Genomic DNA, 22,265 nt, shown 5'->3' with positions numbered 1-22,265 from the left:
TGTGCAACTTCACAGCACGTCACTTCGTCAATCCCCTACGTCCGTTGTGCAAAGCCGATTCTGTATTTCCTCGTGTTCAGAATGAGGATGGGGTGCTGGAAGGGTGAAGTTACCTGCCAGGTGCCATTCAGCTACTTGTTATTCATATCAGAGCCAGGATACAGTCTACACAATATGGCAGAAAGAACGCAAGACTCAGCAGGCTCTAGTTCAAGTTCTGAAACTAATACCGTCCAGAAAAAGGAAGAAGAAGAAAAAAAAACCTGAATCATGGGCAGCATTTGGACTGAGAGCTTGGAGGATGAACATGGCCTTCCTACATCTCAAATCCACCCCCCTCAAAAATGGCTTCCCTGATGTTACCCTGAGCCGTATGCTCTTGGGCTCCTAGTCCTTTCACCAGCTGTATTATCCAGGGCACCAGACCACCCCTCCCAGCCCTGGTTTCTTCATCTGTTACATGGGATCATGATAATTTTCAGGTGGGATTGTGCAGACCTGCTGAGTCAGACGGCCCCTAGTCCAGGGCCTGGTACTCAGTAGGGACCAACCAGACCCCCCAAGACCTCCCCTGCCCCCTGTCTCCCACAAGAAACTTCATATGACTGCTCAAGCTCACGCCTCTCTACCAGGACTTTATCATTTATGGTCTATCTCCCTCCCCTGGCAGGAATTCATGCCAGCCATGTCCTACCTACCCCAGGGGTCATATTCTCAGTAGAGAGATGGCACCATTTGTCTGCTTCCAGGATGCCTTCTGTTCATCCTCTCTGACCATCAGTCCCACTGAGCCAGTACTGAGCTCCAGCCCCTCAAAAACCCCATATTCTTTGCAAAAGAGGGAAAATTACATGACAAAATTGGAGTCAGGCCAGAAAGGATAGAACGGGGAAACCAAAGGCTGATGGGGAGAGCAACCAATCTAGAAATCCGACCTGAAGAAAGGCATCCCAGGAGCAAAAGAGAGAATAAGACCTAAAAACTCTGAAGAAATAGCCACAATTAACCAAATTTGGTGAAAGACACAAGCTTATAGATTCCAGAATCCCAGGGAACTCCAAGTAGGATAAACACAAAGACCACCACACATCAAACTGCTGAAAACCAAAGAGAAAAATCTTGTAGGCAGCCAGAGAGAAACAAGACCTCACACAGAGAACACTTTTGAATACATCTTCCTTCTAATCATGAACATTGGGAGCCTGAAAACACCAGAATAACATCTTTAAGGGGCTTTAAAAAAAAACAAAAAACAAAAAAAGACTGTTAACCTGGAATTGTCCATCCACAGGAAATATCCTTTAAGAATGAAGGCAAGATACATTTTTACATTGAAGAAAACGTGTTACCAGTAGATCTACAGAGCATAATTACTAAAGGAAGTTCTTCCTAGAGGGAAATGATACCAGATGGAGACTTAGGTCTTCAGGAAAGAATGAAGCACGTCTCGGTAAACAAGTGGGTTTATATTTATACAAAATGCAGGGGTGGGAATCCCACTCTACCTCTAGATAGCTCACCTGCGTAGCTCACACAAAAGCCAGATGGATGGTGGGAAAACAGTAGACTGCTGGAGACTTACTAAGGCGGTAATATTAGCTAATGGCTCCGGATGGGATATATTTACTGGAGGAAACCAACACAGCATTTGCTGAATCAAAAAAAAAAAAAAAAAAAAACCTGCACCTGGGGTGCCCAGACCCACCCATTCCTGTCAGCAGCAGTTTCCTTCATGTGGCCCGGACAGCAGTACGTCTGCAGACCCCGTGTCGGGGCGTGTCGGGTCTCCAGCCATCTGTCACACTGCAGAATGGAAGGACTTCATCATTCCGACACCCCACGGTATCTCACCGCCACATTACAGTGGGGACAGGCCTCAGTAAGATGTGGGAGACGAACGCCACCAACGTTCAGGGCCTTCCACGTTAATGCATCTCCTAGGGCCCCGTGGTTTGGGCACAGGACTATTCCCGCTACGGTGAGAGACAAGTTGCTGAACACGCAATGCTTCCGGGAAAGAGGCAGCCAGGCAGGACATCATCGATTTCCCCAACCGGACGCACCCATCTCCACCCTGCTCTCTGGTTTCCAGTTAGTGGGTCAGGAGGTCAGAGGAAGGGAGGAAGGGGAGGACCTTGGTCACAGGCCGCCTCCGCCAGCAGGTTCACAGCATAGAGCTACTCTCTACACTTCCAGTAACTATTCCCAGCTCTCCATCACGGCTCGTCCAGAATGCCACGCCTTCCCTCCGCCCGACCCACACTTTCCAGAAGAGTCTATAAATAGCCCACTGATTGAGAGTGCTGCTTCCTGCACAGGCCCTACTGATACGCTACACGTAGTCTCCCCTGGATCTGCTCGTCTCTGCTGCTACAACGCTCCAGGCACCGTAGGTGGACAGGTCCACACACATCGTGTCTACATCCAGGGAATGCATAAGCCATGTGTGTAATACACAGATGTAGCGTCTGCAGGTGCTCTGTGCAGAACACGTATGGCCTACCCTTGGGACCTCACAAACAGTATGTACGTGTGGGTCGGGGAACACCCGGACTGGGAACACGCAGGCACACACACCACAGATCTACCAGTACGTAAAGGCATACACGACATGCCCAGAGCAGACCCGCATTCACCAACAGACTTTGTCTCCGCAGACCCTGTGCGTGTGTGCATGCAGAGAACACTCAAGGCACAGGATGTGCGCACATTTATGTATATGCTGCACGGATTGCACATATTTATGACTCACTAGGCTACACAGTATCTGCAAGCTACAGGTATAAGATGAGAGAGAACAAAATGTGCATGTGCCAGATCGTGGAAAGCTTCCTTCCTTCCCGAGGCAACAAGGTACAAATCTCCAATGTTCTCACAGAACCTGTGTACCAGCTCAGACTGGTTTTCTTCAAATGTGAATGAATGAATGAATGAATGAATGAATGCACTCTGGCTTCCCTGGGTTGGGAGCCATATTCACCAATTCTGATGACCTTTGCTCGTCATGGGGGACCCACAGGGACTTCCTTCTCCCAAATCTCCCAAGGGGCTCCAGGCAGCCAGCCAGCCCATGGCCAGGGCCTCCCTCAGTGCCCGGCACGAGGAGGGGCCTTAAAGGCTGAGGGCATGGGTGTCAAGGCCACAGAGGACCCCCAGGCTGAGGGGGTCTGTTCTCCTTCTCTCATCCCCCAGCCCCCACTCGGGATTGGTCCTGGGAGCTCACGAGAGCTCCATCTCTGTCCCGGTTTTCCCTCTACGTCCCCAGGCTCCCCAGGCACCAGAGCCAGTTCCTCCTCCACCTCCCAGTCCCGCAGAGGCCACATAACCTCAGGAATCCCACAAAGGACTATACCGGTTGCCCTTCCACCACTGGAAATGAATAATTCATCCTTTTGGGAAAGCGATGTCTAAAAACAATTTACGCAGGGTTCAGGAGGCATGCACAGGGCACAGAAGAGATACTGAAACCAGGCTGTCCCGGATGGACGCCTCCGGGTGGCCGCCATGTGACCTCTGCAGAGTCCCTCCATTCACAGACCCCATGTGGAGCAGGAGGCTGAGAAAGGGAGAGGCGGCCAGCCTGCAGCCGCCCTGCAAGGCACGGGGCCACCCTTCCAAAGCCCCACTCTGAAAAGCTGTCTGAGGACTCTGCCACTCTTGGGCTTCCCAGAAGGATGCCTCAGTGCCCCATCTGTGAAATGGGGCCAAGGACAGGGAGCAGAGGGAGACGAAGCTGGAATGAGAAGCAGGCCCTCCCACTGGAGCTGAGCCCCCACCCCAGGCCGGCATTCAGATGTTGGGTGCAGGCTTTCTAGCGCCCAGGTGCCGTTGCGGGTCCTTGGCCAGCTGGGCCTGGGCCTGACGGAAGGCCCCAGCAGCCTGCTCGCTCTGTGCCGGCTCCCACCCCCAAACCCAGAGTGGGGGCTAGGGGGCTTCCAGGGCAGCACTGCCCCCCCTCCCGACTGTGCTCCTCTCTCACCCATGGACACTGGCCTCCCCTGCTGGAGTCACAGCTGAGGCCACCGTGGGCCGGGTCATTGCCCAGGGTCCTCTCCTCCCTCCTCCCACTGCCTCCTGGCCAGACCGTGGGTTCTGAGGACAGTACTGCCCACTCCTGACTCACCTCTGCGATCTCAGAGTACAGCAGGGGGGAGGCGCTCAGAACCGAGAGGGACGCATCACCGTGCAAATGATCTCTGGGTCCGGGCACCGCCTGGAAGCCCCGGCCAATCGCGAGGCCGCCGCGGCGGAGCCCAGGACACCAGCTCATCCAGCCTCACTCCGTGGCCCCTTCGGTATACTTAGCCCGCCTCCCTGACCTGTCCCGGGAGAGGCTTGCGGAGAAGAGGCCTGTATCCCCTGGCTGCGGCTAGGTAACAAGATGAGCGGGAGACACAGGGAAGGAGCCTAATAAAACTAATCATTTCTGTTGGGTCTGGGGCTCCCCGAAGAACCAGCTGCGGCTAGAAGGCAGCCCTCCCTTGCAAGATGCCTCGTGCTCCTTCCTTGCCGGCTGCTCCCAGACTTTCCAGAAGTTCACTGAGTATGAGAAGTTTCCCAGACCTGGCTCCTCCGCTGAGCAGCGTTTCATTAAAGATGCCCTGAGTGTCCGGCAGACTGTGTCCACTGTGAAGAGTAAGTAAGGCAGCCGGGCACCGTGGGTCACAGACCAGCCTCGCTCCTGGCACGCCGGTGCTCAAGAGCTGTCTGTGGCTCCCTCTGGCTCCCTGGGGATCTAAGGCCCGTCAACAGCTGGCCTAAGTGACTTTCCCAGGCCTGCCTACCCAGCACTTCAAGGTTGGCAAGGCTTCCCTGCTGTGGGGTGCCCCTCCCCGAAGCCTGCCCTCATCGCCTGGCCAGAGGACAGCGACCTAGCTTTGAGTTCCCACGCCAGGACACTGCAGCGGGGTGGACCAGGCTGGCCCTTGGGGACGCTGAGTGGTCACCCCCCTCCCCAGGCACCCTCATTCGGGTGAGCAGCAGCGGCCATCACAGCCAGGTGCTGGGGACCGACCAACCCCGCACGGGGACAGAGGTGGCTACACAGGGACTGGGTGGTGGGACCTTGCTGCTGGAACAGGATGAAATATTTATAAAGGACACACAAGGATTTTGTGCCGATAGGAATTAAAATAGGCACACTTCCCATTAAAGAATGAGTCAGGGTGGCTTTGAGCAGGGAGGTGCCAGGGAGGGGAGCTGCCCTCGGCCCCTCGCGCTTCCTGGCCGGCTCCTCACTCGGTTGCGCCGCAAGCATCCCACTCATCCACCCTCCCACGGCGCTGGCCTCGCTCGAGCCCCCGAATGAGCTCCGCGTGATTATTAAGACCCAGGTGTCTGCAAACACCAAAGAGGAAAATGACTCATGGGGTCTGTCGGGGACAGAGAGGCGGAGAGTGGGCAGGAAGGGTCTGCAGGAGGTCCCTTGGCAGCATCAGTAAGTCCCCAGGTCGGCGTCTGGCTCCGTCTGCCACCTGCCAACCATGACCTGGGGAAGGCCGCCCAGACCCCCGAAGCCAGGGCTCGCTCTCCGCAACGGGGACTGCACAGCCAAGCGGTCCCTTCCAGATACGACAACGCTGCTCCACGTTCACCTGAGAGGGATGCCCCTTGTCACACCCACCCCGGGCAGGGCCGTCCCTCTTGCAGTGTCACAGAACTGGGGGCCACCACGCGGGCTTGGTTTCAACCCCCTGAGAGGGAATGATGCTGCTTGTGGGCTCTGACTGGGTTGCCAGCCGCGCACTGAACCAACGAGCCCTTTTCTGTTCTTTCCTGCCAGGGTGTGACGTCCGGAGCCACTGAAGTCATTTCAGCACCACGAGGATGAGCGCAACCTCGGAGAACTCCCTGACCCGAGAGACGGGGTGTGTCGTTCCACCCCTGGGCCTGAGCCCAGTGTCGAGTCAGCCCTACTCACGGTCCAGTCTGCTCCCCAGTAAGTCTTTTGGCCTCAGCCAGCGCTTTGACTGCAAGTGATTGACACTTACCCTGCTCGACACCTGAGCGTGACCACAAATCACCAAGAATAGTTTTGCACGGATAACACAGCCCTCCGCAATTCGCTCGCCCCGCACCTGACGTGGCCTCTCTTACAAGCACCCCACATCCCTCTGCGGGGAGCTGGGCGGGTGGGGAAGGCGGCTGGGGTGGGGGGCACAGTCTGGACCTCTGAAAAAGCAGCTGCACCCCAGCCCGGCCACAGGCAAAGATGACCCAACCTCCTGATTTTTAAGGAGAAGCTAGAAATAGGAATTTCTTTAAACGTAGATTCTGATTAGGCATTTTTTTTAAAGATTTATTTATTTGAGGGGAGGGACGAGCAGAGGGGGATGGAAAAGCAGATTCCCCGCTAAGTAGGGAGCCCTCCGCTAAGTGGGGCTCTATCCCGAGACCCTGAGATCATACCTGAGCCGAAGGTCACTGATGGAGCTGCCCAGGCCCCCCTCTGAGCCGCCTGTGCCCCATTTTTTTTAAAGATTTTATTTATTCATGAGAGACACAGAGAGAGAGGCAGAGACACAGGCAGAGGGAGAAGCAGGCTCCATGCAGGGAGCCTGATGCGGGACTCGATCCCGGGTTTCCAGGGTCACGCCCTGGGCCGAAGGCAGCGCTGAACCGCTGGGCCACCCGGGCTGCCCCTGTGCCACGTTTTAAAATGTCTAAACAAAATAGACCATCTGTTTGTCTAAGACAGAGGTCATGATGCTCCAGAAGTGGGGGAAAGGAGAGGAGGCGGGAAAGGGGAGACGGGGGAGCAAGTGAAGGTTCGAGAGCCCTGCCACACGCCACAGGCCACTGCTCACCACCCTCCCTCCAGGGCCGAGTCCGCCGGGGCAGCAGACACTGGCCATTCCACTTCACAGATGCACAAACCAAGGCAGCGAGAGGTGCCATCGTCCCTAGGGGCGCCTCCCCAAGTGGGCCGAAGCCAGCCCTGCCCCCCGCACCCAGGTGGGCATGGTCCTCCCGGGTAGACTGAGGCCCCTCCTACAATCCCCGTGGGGAACTCCGCTCCAGAACAGGCGAGCCCACTTCACAGATGAGAACACTGAGGCTCTCTGCCCAGGGCCCCCGGCTCCCAAATCCCAAGCCCTCAGCCCTTCTTGGAGCCACGAGCAGAGGCCCCGGTGACTTGCTTATTCACGGGTTTGGCACCCTGTGTCCCGTGGAGGAAAATCAGCAGATTTAGGGTTTCACTGAATGAAAAGAACAATTCTCTCATAGGCTTTTAAAATTATTAATTTCCCAAATGGCTCCCTTTGGGTTTCCCTTCATCTTACATCTAAAAATTTATTTTTGAACAACATACAAGTTCACAAGGCATGAATTTCTGGTAAGAGCTCACGACGGGCCTCCCTGCCCTTCTGTCCGGTGCAAGGCTGGGCAGGCCAGACGCGGGGGGCCGGGTGTGGACCCCGGGGCGCCTGCACGCTCAGCGCGTCCACCAGCGCCCGCTCCCGCACCTCTGCCAAGTGGACATTTCATCTTCTCGCTGGTCTGTGGTCACCCCTCAGGGGCACCCTTGGACCGCGGGCGCCCAGAAACCCCGGCCCAGGCTCTGCAGGGCCTCCTCCCAGCTCTGCGGCTGCGCCTCTGACCCCCCCCCCCACCGGGTTCCTTCTCATTATGAGGAACCAGTGCAACGAGCAGCATTATCCCAATTTATGAATGAGGACGCAGCCTGGGGAACCGTGTGTGCGTCCCCTCTAGTCCCCACAGTGGCCCCGCAAGGTGGGCATCAGGGAGCCCTCGGGGGTGCAGGTGCATCCCGGCGGCCCTGTCGCTGACCGCGTGCCCACTGGGACATCAGTAGAACAGCGAGAGGAGGGGTTTGCTCGGCGGCTTCCTCTGCGCTCAGCACAGACCCAAGCCACGAAGACCTACATCTCCTTAAAAATTATTTTTAGCAGTTCTACTCCTAGGTCCGTAGCCCCAAGGGCTAACAGTAAGTATTCAAATGCTTGTACACCCACGTTCACAACAGCCAAGAGGGAGAGACAACCCAAATGTTCGCCCGTGGATGAACGGACACGCAACGTGTGGGCCCGTCCCCCCCTGCCGTGGAATATTACTCGGCCTCGAAGAGGGAGCGTATTCTGATACACAGAAGGAAAGATCGTGCAAAGACAAAAGATGCCAAATACCACGGACACATACTGCAGGAGCCTGTTATAGGAAGTGCCCAGAACAGGCAAATCCACGGAGGCAGACAGCAGGTCCTACGAGGCTGGGGAGGGAAGAGGACGGAGGGGTTGCCTGCTGGGTCCGGGGGTTTTCTCTGGGGTGAGGATACAAGGCGCAGGTGGTGGTTGCCCAATCCTGTGACTCTACTAAATGCTGCTGGACTGAAGACATGAAAAGCAAAACTCTCCCTGCTTTCTCCCTGAGGATGAGGGAGGGATGGAGGGAGGGAGGAGGGGGGAGCCTGGGGGTCTTGTGGGGTTTCTGGGAGGAGGCGCTGAGCTGACTGGGGTCCTGGGGCCTTGGCGGGGAGACTAAGGCCACTCCGGAGAAGCCCAGGCTCCCGGCGGCAGCACCGTCCTTCCTACTGGGGGTGGGTGGGGTGAGGATGCAGCCTTAACACCGGCCGACCAGAGGACCACCCCCCGGTCGGCACCCACGGCTCGCTGGGCTCCCTTACCCAACACCCCCCTCGGGCCTCTGGGTGCACGTGAGGGACATTAGCCCTGCAGCAGCCACAGGACACCTCTGCTGACAGGAGGGCCCGGGATGCAGCCCTGAGAGCTCAGCCCCCGGTGGGGGGGGCGGGGAGATTCGGGGCAAAGGGCCTGGAGCAGGGTCCAGAGGCCGGGTCTGCCCAGCAGCGCCCTTCCACCGGCCAGGAGGACCAGGCTGGAGGCGGCCAGGGGCAGGCCGTGGTCCAGCCGGCGCCCTCCCGTTACGAGCTGGCAAGGCACCCATCTCGCAGGGCTCCCAGCCCCGACGCCGTAGGCACCCGGGGCAGGATGAGGTCAAGGTCAGCACCCCAGGCCTGGACCACAGGGGCACGGCCCTGCGCCCCCAGACCACTTGGCTTCCGCAGAGGCGCCTCTGCCACGGGACAGGGAGGCGTGTCCGGGGCTGAGATGGCTGGAGGCCGCCGTCCCTCCCTCTCCCCCTGTCCCCCTGTCCCCCCACCATCGGGCCCTCCCTGGGGCCAGTGCCGCAGACAGCCAGCAGCGACGGGAGAAGCACGGGCGCCCTCTGGCGGGCACTGGGCCCCAGGCCTGCTGCAGCCCCGTTGCCCTGGGACCCCAGAGCCAGGGAACCCGCCCTTGTGCCCAGCGGCTCCCCACAAGTCCCCATCAGCGCTGACGACAGAGAAACCCTCTAACGCGGAGCCCTGACCACCGTCACTGTGACTGTGGGCGTCGCCTGGGCCAGGAACTGAGCCAAGTGGCTTACGGCTCCCTCATCCTGGGGGAGAGGCTGCCCCAGCAGGTGCCGCGGGGCAGGGGGGAGGCGGGGGGGGGCGAGGCGTCCCTCACCTCCCCGACCTGGGCTCCCGCTGCAGGCCCCTGACCCCACCGTGGGGACGGCGGCGCCCGCACCTTCCAGAACATGCCGGAAGCCTGCCTTTTCCTTCCCGCCTCCTGCGAGCCTCACCCCCACCCCCAAGGAAGAGTCTCCCCTCTGCTGGTCCTCCCTCCTCTTCCCCTCACCCACAGTACAAGATCCTCTCCCCGAAAAAGACACTAGAAGCAAAGGCGGCGAAACTAACCCACAACTAAAAGCTGAAGTTCGTAGGAAAAAGTACATAAAACTTGGCCGAGTTTTGAAAGTCTGCAGCAGAATTAAGGACACGTGAGGCCCAGCAGGGCCTGACACCCGCTCGTCAAGTGGTAACAGGAACGGCCTCGGTCTGATGGAGACTGGCGTGCAGGAGAGGGAGGGAGCCCGCGGGGTTCACGCCGTGTTCACAGCAGACGGAACGGGGTGGGGGGACCCGCGGAGCCTGGGAGGCCAAGTTACTCCCGGCTCTCAGGCCGGCGGGTCGAGGCGGGTGGTCCTCCATGGGACAGGGCCCCGCGCTCTTCAAGGGCCCCCCGCACGTGTGCCACCACCTCTGGGACAGGGCTCTCCTCCTTACCCCGAATCCCCAGAGGAGCTCTGGACGCACAGAGACCCAGGTGACACGGCGTCACAGGGCCTGACGCCAACACCCTCGTACCTTATCTATGAAATGGGCACAATTCAGGCGCCAACGGGCCCTGGGGAGCAAAGGCCAGGGTGTGCAGCCAGAGCTGAACATGGTCACCTACCAATGTCCATGCCTCCGGGTCGCCTAAGCAGCTGGATGAAGCAGGGGGTGTTGCATCTGCGGCTTCTCGAGCAGGGCGTCCTGACCTGGGTGTTCATGGGGATCGGACGGCCGGGGATCTTAGGACAGTGCAGGTCCCGGATCACTGGGTCGGGGGGCTGCTGGGGGCCTGGGACTCTGCATGGCTATCGGCGCTCCCGCTGCACGGGAAGGGCTGACGGAGAAGCCAGGGCACAGCAGCGCCGACGGGGGTCCGAGGCCCGGCGACGCCACCAGGCCTTGTCCTAGGCCCGTCCCTGCTGGCAGATCGGAACTCGGTTCCCGCTCCGCACTTGCAGGAGCGTGATGGCAGTGAACTCGCTTCCGGGGCCCCAAGTACCGAGAGATGCTCATTTTGTCAAAGAGCAGCAGAAGCGGGCGGGTTCCCGCCCCCGCGCTCACAGCTGGCCCGCACTGGCCCTGCGAGGGGACGCGGCCTGTGGCCCGGGTGACTCAGTGCCAGCAGCAGGGTTCCTGCTGCCCACAAACGCCGGCCTCCTGAGTCTCTCGCTCTGAGTGTCTCTCCCCCTCCCTTTCTGCTCTCCCTGGAGATGCAGGGGCCTCAGGGTCTCTGGAGGACAGAGTGACCACACAGAGCGGCAGTGACCGGCTGGAGGGTTAAAGTCACTTGTGCTGCACTGAGTCCCTGAGCTCGGGGACAGTGTGCGCTGCGTGGCTCCCTCACCATAAGAACTTCAGAGACGTTACCATTTACCAGCTTGGAGGCCGAACCCCAGAAGCTGGTATGTGTGGACTGACCTCGCCCCCCAGATCCGGGGACAGGCCTCACTGGGGGGTGGCCACACAGCCCGTGTGCACCGTCCTCACTCGGCCAGGGGTCAGCACTGGGACAGTCACGTCCGTCTCACAGGAGAGGAAACAGGAGCTCAGGCCCTGTGCACGTGTGTGCGCACACACATATGTGGACACAGATGCAGAGGTGTGTGTGCACAAAGATGCAGAGACGTGCACAAAGACTCACAGACACACACAGACCCATAGGCGTGCACACACATATACCTGCAGATGCAGAGATGTGCACACACACCAAGAGACATTCACAGATTCACACATATAGACATGTGCACACACACACCTGCAGATGCAGACATGCACAGAGATGTGCACACACAGACGTTCATAGATTCACACACAGATGTGCACACACACACCTGCAGATGCAGAAACATTTACACAGACACAGATGTGCACACACATTCACAGACTCACAGACACATTCACAGACTCACAGACACATTCACAGATTCACACACATGCACACAGATTCACACACACGCAGACACATGCACACAGACACACACACATGCAGAGATATGCACAGACTCACACACAGACCTGAATCTGTGGCCCTGGACACACTGGTGAAGAATAACTTTAAAAGGAGCAAGATAAAGCTGAAGACCATTAGGAGCCCCAGTCCCCCACTTGCCTAATTTTTAACAGTAAACACGCATTAAGCGTGCGCGCTTATGAAAGCGGGGAACAATGCCTGGCACCCAGCCTTTCTGCCCTCGGTTTCCTTGTTGGCAAATCAAGAACAACAACAGTGCCAGCCTCTTGAAGCTGCAAGGATTAATTATTTCAGCCAAGTCACTTGCCCAAGGACATACAGCTATTAGGTGGACGATCCTCAATTGCCACAAAACCATCCTGTGTCAAGCTCTTTTAAAAATGCTGCCTCCGGCCCCTGCAAGAGCCGCACAGGGAAGTGCACACATGTGCATGCGCACACTGCCCAGCCCTCCCTCATACAAGAGTAACCCGAGGTGTCCCCCGGTCTCAAGGCAGAGTGAGTGGAAAAACCCAGGCTTCAAGGCAGACCCGACTCCGGTTCATCTGTGCGACTTCAGCTCGGGCTTCGGCATCCTGCTCCTGGTCTGTCCTGGAGACCAAGTCCACACCGTCCTTTCCCCGGGGCTTGCTGGGAGTGTTCGAGATCACGGACACACATACCAGGCATGGGCCTCCTAATATCAGGGTCCTCTCCCTGGACCCCCAGGTGCTCTTATTTTTGCCTTTCCATTTCCAAGATGCCCCGTAAATGCTGTCAGTGAGCTCGTCGCAGGTGCACACGACTCTTATTTCTTCTGCCTTATGCCTCGGGATGTCTGCACATGCTGCACTGTGGGCCTTGAAGACCCCTCCTCTGCTCCACACACAGCCTGCCTGCAGGATCACCCCCTTTTCCCTCAGCCTCGGGGACCCACGGCGCGGAGTCAAAGTGCTCCTGCTTCTTGGCTCCCTCAGGCTGGTGGTCTCAAGCTCAAATGGCCCGTGGGACCAGGGAAATGCCATCGACAAGGAAGCAGGGCTTGCCTGAGAGGTCAGAGGGCGATGGAGACCCCGAGGAGGGGGGGAGCCGCCAGGGAGCTCCAGCAGGTTACTGCTTTGAGGGAGGGAGGCCTGGGAAGGGATGGGGAGGCCTGACCTTCCCCTTCTCTGAAAGGCAGGTATCCAGGTGCACGAGAACGGGGTGCAGGCCGTGCGTTTGCCAAGCCTGTCCCGTACTGACAAGGCTCCTCCTCTCAGCAAGAGGCACCTGTGTCTGCCAGCGGTCTGCCCCTGTGCCTGTCGCCCTGGGTCACGAGGACAGCAAGTCCACCGTCACCAGCCATCCCTTGAGGCCTCCCACGCCCGCCTGTCCCCTGCAAAGGGCCCTCTGTGGAAGCCGCCTGGGTTATCTGCACTGGGGGGCCGTCCATCCCCGCCCCCCAGGCCAGCAGGAGCACTTCAAGGGCGAGCTCTGACCCCCACCTGTTTCAGGAGCCGTGCCTGGCACACGGGAAGAGGCTGCTTGCCAAACGGCTGGACAAGGAAGGTCCCCTGTGGTGTCTCTCCACCTGGCATCGTTACGCACGGGATGGAAAGTTTGAGGGAACAGCCTCCTCGGGTGGAGGGGCAGTAGGTAGTTTCTAAATAAGTTCGCCAGGCAGGCCAGGCTTGCCCCGGGCTCCTCAGTGAGGGGCCCCCCTCCTGGGGTGTGTGGGACCCGTGTTTTGCCAGAAACTTTCAGAGCCTTTGTCCCAGGGCCTAGGAGCCATCTGTGGATGAGCAGAAGCCACCGACGCCGACACGCTGGCCAGGGACCCGGGGCAGCCCTGCTGGTCCCTGCCTGGGTCACCACCTGCATCTTGCTCTGCTGCATGCAGACCCCGGAAGCAGGGGTGGGCAGGGGTCTGTGGGCAGGGTCAGGCATGCGGTGCCTGGCACAGAACACTCTAGATCCTGGTTATTTATTCACAGCCATACGGAGCCCCAGCGTCCTGTACGTAGTGGAGCCTCAGTACAAATTTGTGAAAACAATGAATAAACGGAAACAAAACCATCAAGAACATAACGATGTCAGCCGTGTGCCAGGCACCGTCCGAGACCCCAAAGTGCCCACAGTGGGCACAATTACTATGCCCATAATTCAAACAAGGGAACTGAGGTTTGGGGTTAATAAACACACGGTCACTCAGCTGACCACCTGGCAAAGTGGGGATCTGCATCCAGACCCCTGCCTGCCCGAGCTCTGGCCCCCATGCCCCCCTGCTGCCAGGGTGAGGTCCAGTGTCCCAGGGGAGGATGGAAGCGGGGACTCTGGCTGGCCGAGGGGCGTGGGCACCGGCGCCGGGCAGGGAAGGAGGCTGGGGCAGGAAGAAGGGGAGGCAGCAAAGAGGCAGGTGGGAAGTCCTGAGGTGGACAGGAGGCAGGCCGAGGGCTTGGACATCAGGGCGTACAGCTGCCTTTATAGGAACAGACTGTCACAGTCCCCGGTGGGGACACGGCCTTCCTTCGTATCTCGGAAGATGAAATGGATCTGCCATTTCTGCATCCCCAGTGTCCGGCACAGGTGGGCACTTTTACTCCATCCAAGCAACAGGTGGTTGCTGAGCACCTAGCAGGTGTCAGGCACTGTGCCAGGCACTGGGGAGCCTGCGGCAGTGGTGGCCACGGTGACGGTGACCACGGGAATGACCATGGCATAAGGATGAGTGTGAGGATGGTGCCCCGCGGGGAGCCCTGTTCTAAAAGCTTGAAGTTCGCTGTCGGTCCACAGAAGGCACGAGGATCACGAGGGTGTGAAGGAGAACCTGAGGGTGGGCCGCTAACGTCCCCAGGTCACGGATGATGACAGAGCTCCTAGAGAAGCTTTGCAGGGTCCCGTCTCAACTGGCAAGCTCCCCGCCCCACCCCTACCTGTGCATGGGATCAGGCCCTGAGCTCTGCACCTGCTGAGACCCCCCCACTGAGCCCCTCCCTATGCATGGGATCGGGCCCTGCAATCTGCACCTGCTGAGGCCTGCCTCACCCCTGCCTGTGCACGGGATCTAGACCTGAGCTCTGCACCTCATGAGACTCCTCTCCCTGCCCCCACCGTGTATGGGATTAGGCCCCGAGCTCCACACCTGCTGAGGCCCCCCCAGCAAACCCGCCCCATGGAGAAAGGCCTGCCCAGACACCTCCGTACCCACTGCAGGAAGCATTTACAAACAGAAGCTGGCCTCGATTCATCTCTCCAGAGCCATGGAGCCCTTTTAATTAAAGCAGCTGCCCAGCTGTCTGTGGATGAGGGATGGCCCTGGACTGTGCGAGAGCGGCCCTGCATCTGTCTTGTTAGTGGCCTGGTGGCCGGGAGCTGCTTGTGCAGGGCGGGAAGACAGCCTCGGCCAAGGAGGTCCGACGGAGAGGACCGCCCCAGCCTGGGGTGCAGTAGCTCTGCCAGGACGGGCTGTCCCCACTCGGCCCCAGGAGAAACAAGGACCAGCCTGGCTTCTGCGGCTGTCGCAGGCGTGGGCCCCTCAGCCTCCGGAGCGCCCTGAGGACCAGCCTCAGATGCTGGCCGCAGGAAGGCTGCACTGGGGAAGGTGGCCTTCCAGGGATGGGCCTGGGAAGAGCACTGGGCTCAGGTCACAGATGTCCTCTCTGGGACTCAGTTTCCCCTCTGTCACTTGGGAGTGAGATTGGTCCTGCTGCCCGGGGTGGCTGTGAGGGCTAAAAGGAGTAACCAGGCCAAGCACTTGAACTCGGACGAAGGAGCACCAGGTACACACAGCAACAGCCATGTTGATGCTGGAAATAGCACAAGATGCCCATCTGTTCTGAGCTTCCTCCCCAGAGCACTGCGGGTGGCATGAAACATCACAGATGTGAGGCACGTAGTGGGCCCTCAAAAACGTTAGTGGAAACCTAATCTGCCACCCCCATCATTCCCCCACCAAAACCTGCCTCCCGAACACAGTGCTCCCAGGACGGTCTGCTGGAAGAGCCGGGTGGTCTGGGAGCGGGAAAGCCATCCTTGCCAACAGGACGGGGCTGACATCCAGGGAGCTGGGCCCCGGCTGGCCTCAAGCTGGACTTGCAGTTATCCTGGTCACCTGACTGAGCCCGGGTTTCCTCATCTGTTGCAGGGAAAGCAACCCCCACATCGTGACACACATCCCAGGTCTGAGCGCATGCAAGTCCCAACAGCGGTCACCCTTCCTCCCAAGCCAGCCCCGGGCCACCCCTGCATCTTTCTGCAAAATATCCCATGTCCCTTCCTTTTGAGGAGCCAACAGCCAAGTGCTCCCTAGCCCACTCGCAAAGCATGGCCCCAAACCGTGCACGGGAATCCAAGGGGTGCCGATCAAAATGCAGATTCCCGGCCCCGACCCACAGCACCAGGACCCTGGGCATCAGCCTTACAGAGCCACCCAAACTGGGGTCTAGGAGCCACGGCCTGAACATGAGCAGGGCTCTGGGCTTGGCGCCCACATCTGAGCCTGGTGTGAGGCCGGAGACTGGGTGGGTCTCCAGGGCCTAAGAGGTCCGTTCGGGAATCCACGGGGTCCCCAGAGGTGAAAGCCCACCGATTAAAGCTGCTTTCTACCAGCCCCACAGGAAGGAAATCATGCCCGACCGGAGTATCGCCCTTGATACCCTTCCCGGAAAAAGCCAAGGGGGACGGTCGCTCAGGCGGACTCTCCTAAATCTGTCACCACCAATGTCCATCACTGTCCAGTGCTGAATGCCACCAGCAAGGGGAGCAGGCCGGCAGCTGCAAGGGGGCTGCTTTATGTTCATAATTATTCTGGCATAACTATTAGGGAAGACCCGGGTCCTGGCGCCACCCCCTATGGGTCTCAGCTGCGTGACCTTGGGCAGGTCACCTAACCTTGCAGAGAACCAAAAACAGAAACGCAAAACAAGAAATGGAAATGTTCCCAGAGCTCTAACCCTCCTTATCTCAGAGACTCCCAACTACCTCTCTTCATTTTCTTTCTTACTTCTTCGACTCGCCCATTTCGTAATGTGCTAATTGTAGGAATAATACTTGCTCCCCGTCGCAGGTCACAAAGTTGTTTTTTGGTTTTGGGGTTTTTTTTTGTTTGTTTGTTTTAAAGAGGCTACAGAAGCAGGAAAGCATGAGCAACAATCCCACCACTTCAAAAGGCAGCCCTTAGAGCTTTCTATCTTGTTCCCTCCAAATAACTACGGAACACATCCTCCTGGGCTGAGGGCAAACAATATAGAAGCCGTCGTGCAGTCTTCTTTTCTCAACTTGTAGGAAAATGGGTGTGCCGTTATATCCCCAGCAAAAAAAAAAAAAAAAAAAAAAAAAAATTCTTCATCAACATCGGTTTTAATTCCTTTTAAGCTTCAAGGAGATGCACCATCATTTCTTCACCTAAATATTCCAAATGGGGACCCCAGCGGTCTCCGATTCGTGTCTGTTGCTAATAACCCTTTGTGTTTTAGCCAAAAGGACACCATTTCTGGCCCTCGGGATTTTGTTCTTACCACAGAAAAAGACCAGAAACCAATGAAATGCCAGAACGTGGGCTGAGCACTGTGCAAAATTAAACAACAGAGATCCTTCATCATCCCCTTTCCTGAGGGAAGGGTCTAAAAAGAACCTTCTTTCCATAGCACCCCCAGCTGCTAGGGATGATTGCTCCCATCTTCTCGGATGAAGAAACATGCTCAGGGAGGTCAAGCGGGTCCCAGCTACTGCTGATGAAACCTCATCTGTAACGTGCTTCCTGAGGTCACAGTACCTCACTGCTGGGCAGACAACTTCCAGAACGGCAGAGTAAGGACCCCAGAAAATCTGCTCTTCCAAACAATGAGAACACTCTCAAAAAAGTGTCAAAATCAGCTGTTTTGAAATCTGGAAATTAACTGCAGACTTGCAATAATCCAAAAAGCATTTGTTTTGGTTTTTTCCTTCTTCAGTAAGAAAGGAAAGCTTTATGGTGTTTTAACTTACACTATTCCCTTTTCCCTGTCCCCAGCTCCACAGTTACCTTAACCAACAGCCCAGCAATCATGAGAGCTATGAAAAACAGCCTCTTCCAGCCACCGGGGGGAGGAGGGGTGCGCAGAGGAAGTTTGGAGCTCCCCCTACCCCCAAATTGCCATTATCCGGCCTGTCTGGCAGTGCCCTGAAAAGCTCCATTCCCATGGCTTGTCTTCATTTGATATGACTCAGAGCTTGCTCACTGATAAAATCATATGCCCAGGGCATTTGTTGAAAACAATCACAGGCCATTTTTTAACATTGCAGTTGCCTGAATGGGCATTACTGGTTGGAGCTAACAAGAGGATGACCATAAAGCTAGAAAGGAAAAACTGGGAAATGGGAAACTGAAATGTGTTGATACACCGCTGGGAGACTCAAAGGACCCACACGAATATAGGGCTGTGTACGTTCCCAGGAAACACTTGGGATGGCCCCAGTCTCACTTCTGGAGGACCCTGAGACCCTGCACAAGCAGACAGCAAAGGCTGAGATGGGATTGTCGACGTCCCGCCAGAGCACCGTGCACCCCAAAACGCACACAGGTTCCCTCGGCAGAGACTGGGAGACCTGCCGGCTCGAGGCATTTAAGGAAATCTCTACGCAATGACTAGCTGACCCCAAAGCGAGCCAAGCAGAGACCTCATGGCCACACGCGATAAAGAATGCAGACTTACAGAATCCATCCAGGAAAGCCACGAGGCAAACACGCAGTGGCAGCAGCAACAAGAGCAACAACACTCAACCCTCCAGGGGACGGAGAACTTCATTTCCAGAGTTGCCATATGATGTCATTTTATTTTTTATTTTTTTTAATTTTTATTTATTCATGAGAGACAGAGACACAGAGACACAGGCAGAGGGAGAAGCAGGCTCCCTGCAGGGAGCCCGACGTGGGGCTCAATCCCGGGTCTCCAGGACCAGGCCTTGAGCTGAAGGTGGCGCTAAACCGCTGAGCCGCCCGGGCTGCCCTATGACGTCATTTTAAATGTCTAGCTTTGAACAGAAAACTCTAAGACACACAAAGACCCAGGAGGGTACGGCCCATCCACAGCCGACAGCAACTGCCCCCAAGGAATCCAGGGTTTGGCAGAGATACGACATCCACTGTGACCAATACTTTCAAAGGAAAACAAAAAAGAAATATCTACTGACTTACAGGCAAGTAGGAGAATGATGCCTCACTAAATAGTAACAAGTGAATAAAGCAATAATACTAAAGCAGTGTGGAAGGGCTTACAACACACACAGAGGTAATTTGTATGATAATAATAGCGCAGGAGAAGAGAGAGGGAGCAGAGCTATGTGGCCCTCCGCGCAGCATCGAAATTAAGTTGGTATCAATCCAAACTACACCTTTTAAAGTTAAGATGTTGATTAGAATCCCCGGGGGAGTGGGGCAACTGCTAAGAAAATAATTCAAAAAACATATAACAGTCAAAGAAACAACAAAGGAATCAAAATTGCATGCTGGAAAAAATATCTAAAAACAAAACGCAAGCACGCAGGAATCGAGGCGCAAAAGGGAAAAAAAAAAAAAAAGGACCCACAGAAAACAAACAGCAAAATGGCAGATTTAAATCCTACCGTGTCGGTGACTGACTATAGATCGACTCCTACTACTACCCCACGGGCAGAACTTGGCAGGAGGCACGGAAACATGATCCGGCTGCGTGCGGTCTATAAAAGACGCGCTTCAGATTCTAAGACACGCCGGGTTTTGTTTTTTGTTTTTTTCCCACACCAGGTTTTTTTTTTTTTTTTAGATTTTATTTATTTATTCATGAGAGACAGAGAGAGGGGGAGAGAGAGAGAGGGAGAAGCAGGCTCCATGCAGGGAGCCCGATGTGGGATTCGATCCCGGGACTCCAGGATCACTACCTGGGTGGAAGGCAGGCGCCAAACCGCTAAGCCACCCAAGGATCCCCCACACCGGGTTTTAAGTGAAAGGACGGAAGGAAAAGAAATGTCACAGGCGGAAAAGAAGGATCCCGCACACACCCCCACCCCCACCCCCGCAGCGGCAGCGGCTACACCACTATCGGCCAGAAAGGACTCAAAGACGCGGAGTTTTTAGTAAAGCCGAAGAAGGAGATTTTATTTTTTGTTCTTTTTTTTGTTGTTTTTTTAAATTTTTTTTATTGGAGTTCAATTTGCCAATATATAGCATAACACCCAGTGCTCATCCCAAGTGCCCCCCTCAGTGCCCATCACCCAGTCACCCCCACCCCCCGCCCACGCCCCTTTCCACCACCCCTAGTTTGTTTCCCAGAGTTAGGAGTCTCTCCTGTTCTGTCTCCCTTTCTGATACTTCCCAAGGACAAACATTATATGGTCTCATTCATTTGGGGAATATAAAAAAATAGTGAAAGGGAATAAAGGGGAAAGGAGAAGAAGGAGATTTTAAATCGGTCAAGGCTTCCGTCCATCGGCAGGGGCGTCACAGTTCCGAGGCTCCTAAGACAGCCCCGAAGTACGGGAACCAGAACTTCACTGCATAAGGACTGGTTGGGTCCCCCACCCCCACCCCCACCCCCGCCCCTCGGCCATTCAGGACATCACCGGGGGGAAGAGCCCGGAACTCCCCCAGCCCCTTCCACCATTCAAACCTCAAGAAAGCCCAACTCTGGGAAATGAACAAGGGGTAGTGGGAGGGAAGGTGGGCGGGGGTTGGGGTGACTGTGTGATGGGCACCGAGGGGGGGCACTTGGCGGAATGAGCACTGGATGTTATGCTGTATGTTGGCAAACTGAACTCCAATAAAAAATAAAATAAAAAATAAAAAAATTTTAAAAAGCCAACGTCCTCTCAAACTCACTTTGAATCTTGTCTCATCCTCTGGCCTCAGTGCAGAACGGGGCCAGGCCGGGGGCTGGGCCGGGGGGATGTGAGGGGACCCCGGTCTGGCTGGGGAGACCTCCTGCCCCTGCCCCCCGCCCAGGCCTGCCTTGTGCGGGGCCCAGGACAGACCGCAGGAAAGAGCAGGGTCCTCGCCCGCCTCCACCCACCGCTCCCTCTTCGCCAGCTGTGCCCTGGAGTGGCCACGGGCTGGTGCTGCTGGGCACGGTGCCTGGGTCCTCGGGGGGCTTCCAGCGCCACCCCCTGCTGCCGGCCACTCCAGGCAGGGGCACTCTCCCTCCTCACGGGCAGCTGGATCCACAGAGCCTCGTGCTGCCCTGAGCAGGGATCCCGGCAGTGACTCCTGGGACCACACCCAGGCCACGCTCAGGTGCCGCCTCCCCCTGGTCTCCAACAGCAGCTCCGACCTGCCCCCCAAGTCTCGTGCCTTCCACTGTCCATCCCTATCCTGCAGCCCCCGCCCCCACCCTTGCACCCAGGGCCAGGCCTCGGCGCCCTCCTCCCCCGCTGGTACCCGCGGAGGCGCCCCTGCCCCGTGCCCCCGCCCTGGACTGCGTGCGAGGCCAGGTTAACTGAGCCAACGTAGGCAGCACTAGTCACATGGAGCTCTGCGGTCCTGGAGCCACCCCAGGTGCCGTGTGAGTATGATAAATGGGAGCGGGCACGGGGAGGAGCTCTGAAGCCCGGCAGCTGGCTGTGCCACCTTAGGGAGGTTACTTTGCCTCTCTGAGCCCCGTTTTTCCCATTTATAAAATATGAGCTGCCGACATTCATGGAGCGCTTACCCTGTGCCAAGTGACGCGGATGGGTGAGCCCACTGGTCCCCTCGGCGGGCACTGGGGTGACCCCGCCCTGCGGAGGTGGACGTGGAGGCGCAGAGAAGGTGAAGGGCCGTGCCAAGGGCCAGGCCCCGCAAGCGGCAAAGCCAGGATTGGAACCCAGGACAAGTGACCACGCGCATCTATCTGATCCTTTCACAAGTGTGCCTGGCACAGCGCCTGGCATGCCGCAGGTGACCAGCAAGCGCGAGTACCCTCAGCACACAGGTGCCATCGGGCGAGGGCAGGCCTGTGGCAGGGCCGAGCCACTGGCCCACGTCTGCTCTGGCCCCCTCACGTCCACTGAGCCTAACACACCTCCAACCGCCCGATCCCCAGCCCGCCCCTGGCCTTCCAGGCAAGGCTCAGGTCACAGGGCCTCCGGTGGCCCCAGGAGCAGCGCAGACGAGCTCACCTCAGCCCATAGGCACCTGTCGGCTGCGCTCGGGGTGCCGCGGAGCTCAAGTAACAGTGTGAGGTCTTCCCACCTGCAGAGCGCCCCTACCTTGGGTGAGCCGGCGGTCAAGCTGGAGACAGGGACCCTAGCCCGTCACCTGACCCGCCTCCTTGACTGTCCTCAGTCCGCTGCAAACAACGCCCCCAGCGCCTGCAACCAACCACGTTGCAGAGGCTGCCGGGCCCCTCGGCCTGTGACCTCACACCCTCTGCCGACAGGGCAGTCGGGCTGTCCTCCCAGGGCTCCCCCTGTCCCACCCCCGGGCTCCCGCAGCCCCCTCTGCCCAGACGTCTGCAGGTAGGGAAGGTGGGGAAATAAACGCCCGGCAGGTGGACGGCAGCGCGAAGAGGGGGTCCACGGTAGCCGTCGCAGCAGCAGCAGCAGGCACAAGATGTAATTCTGTGCCGCGCTGGCGGCTGGGGGCATGGCACATGGTGGACGCATGTCACCTGGAGCGCAGGGCAGTGCCGGGCCCGCCAGGGGCTCCTGCTACTGAGTGAGTGCCGGGAAGCACAGACCCCGGGGCCACCTGTTTATAAAACG

The 22,265-nt window shown here is 57.5% G+C and overlaps 1 protein-coding gene across 1 annotated transcript in view; it reads right to left on the bottom strand.

The window, feature by feature from the left end:
• The window catches only part of KCNK9 (potassium two pore domain channel subfamily K member 9), an 88,208-nt gene that overhangs the window by 13,984 nt on the left and 51,959 nt on the right, over positions 1 to 22,265 (bottom strand). The window lies entirely within an intron of this gene.

The sequence above is a fragment of the Vulpes vulpes genome, chromosome 13 (genome assembly GCF_048418805.1).
Source record: "Vulpes vulpes isolate BD-2025 chromosome 13, VulVul3, whole genome shotgun sequence".
NCBI classification, from domain to species: domain Eukaryota; kingdom Metazoa; phylum Chordata; class Mammalia; order Carnivora; family Canidae; genus Vulpes; species Vulpes vulpes.
The sequence above is the reverse complement of the archived record's forward strand: the minus strand, read 5'-3'. Positions and strand labels throughout refer to the sequence as shown.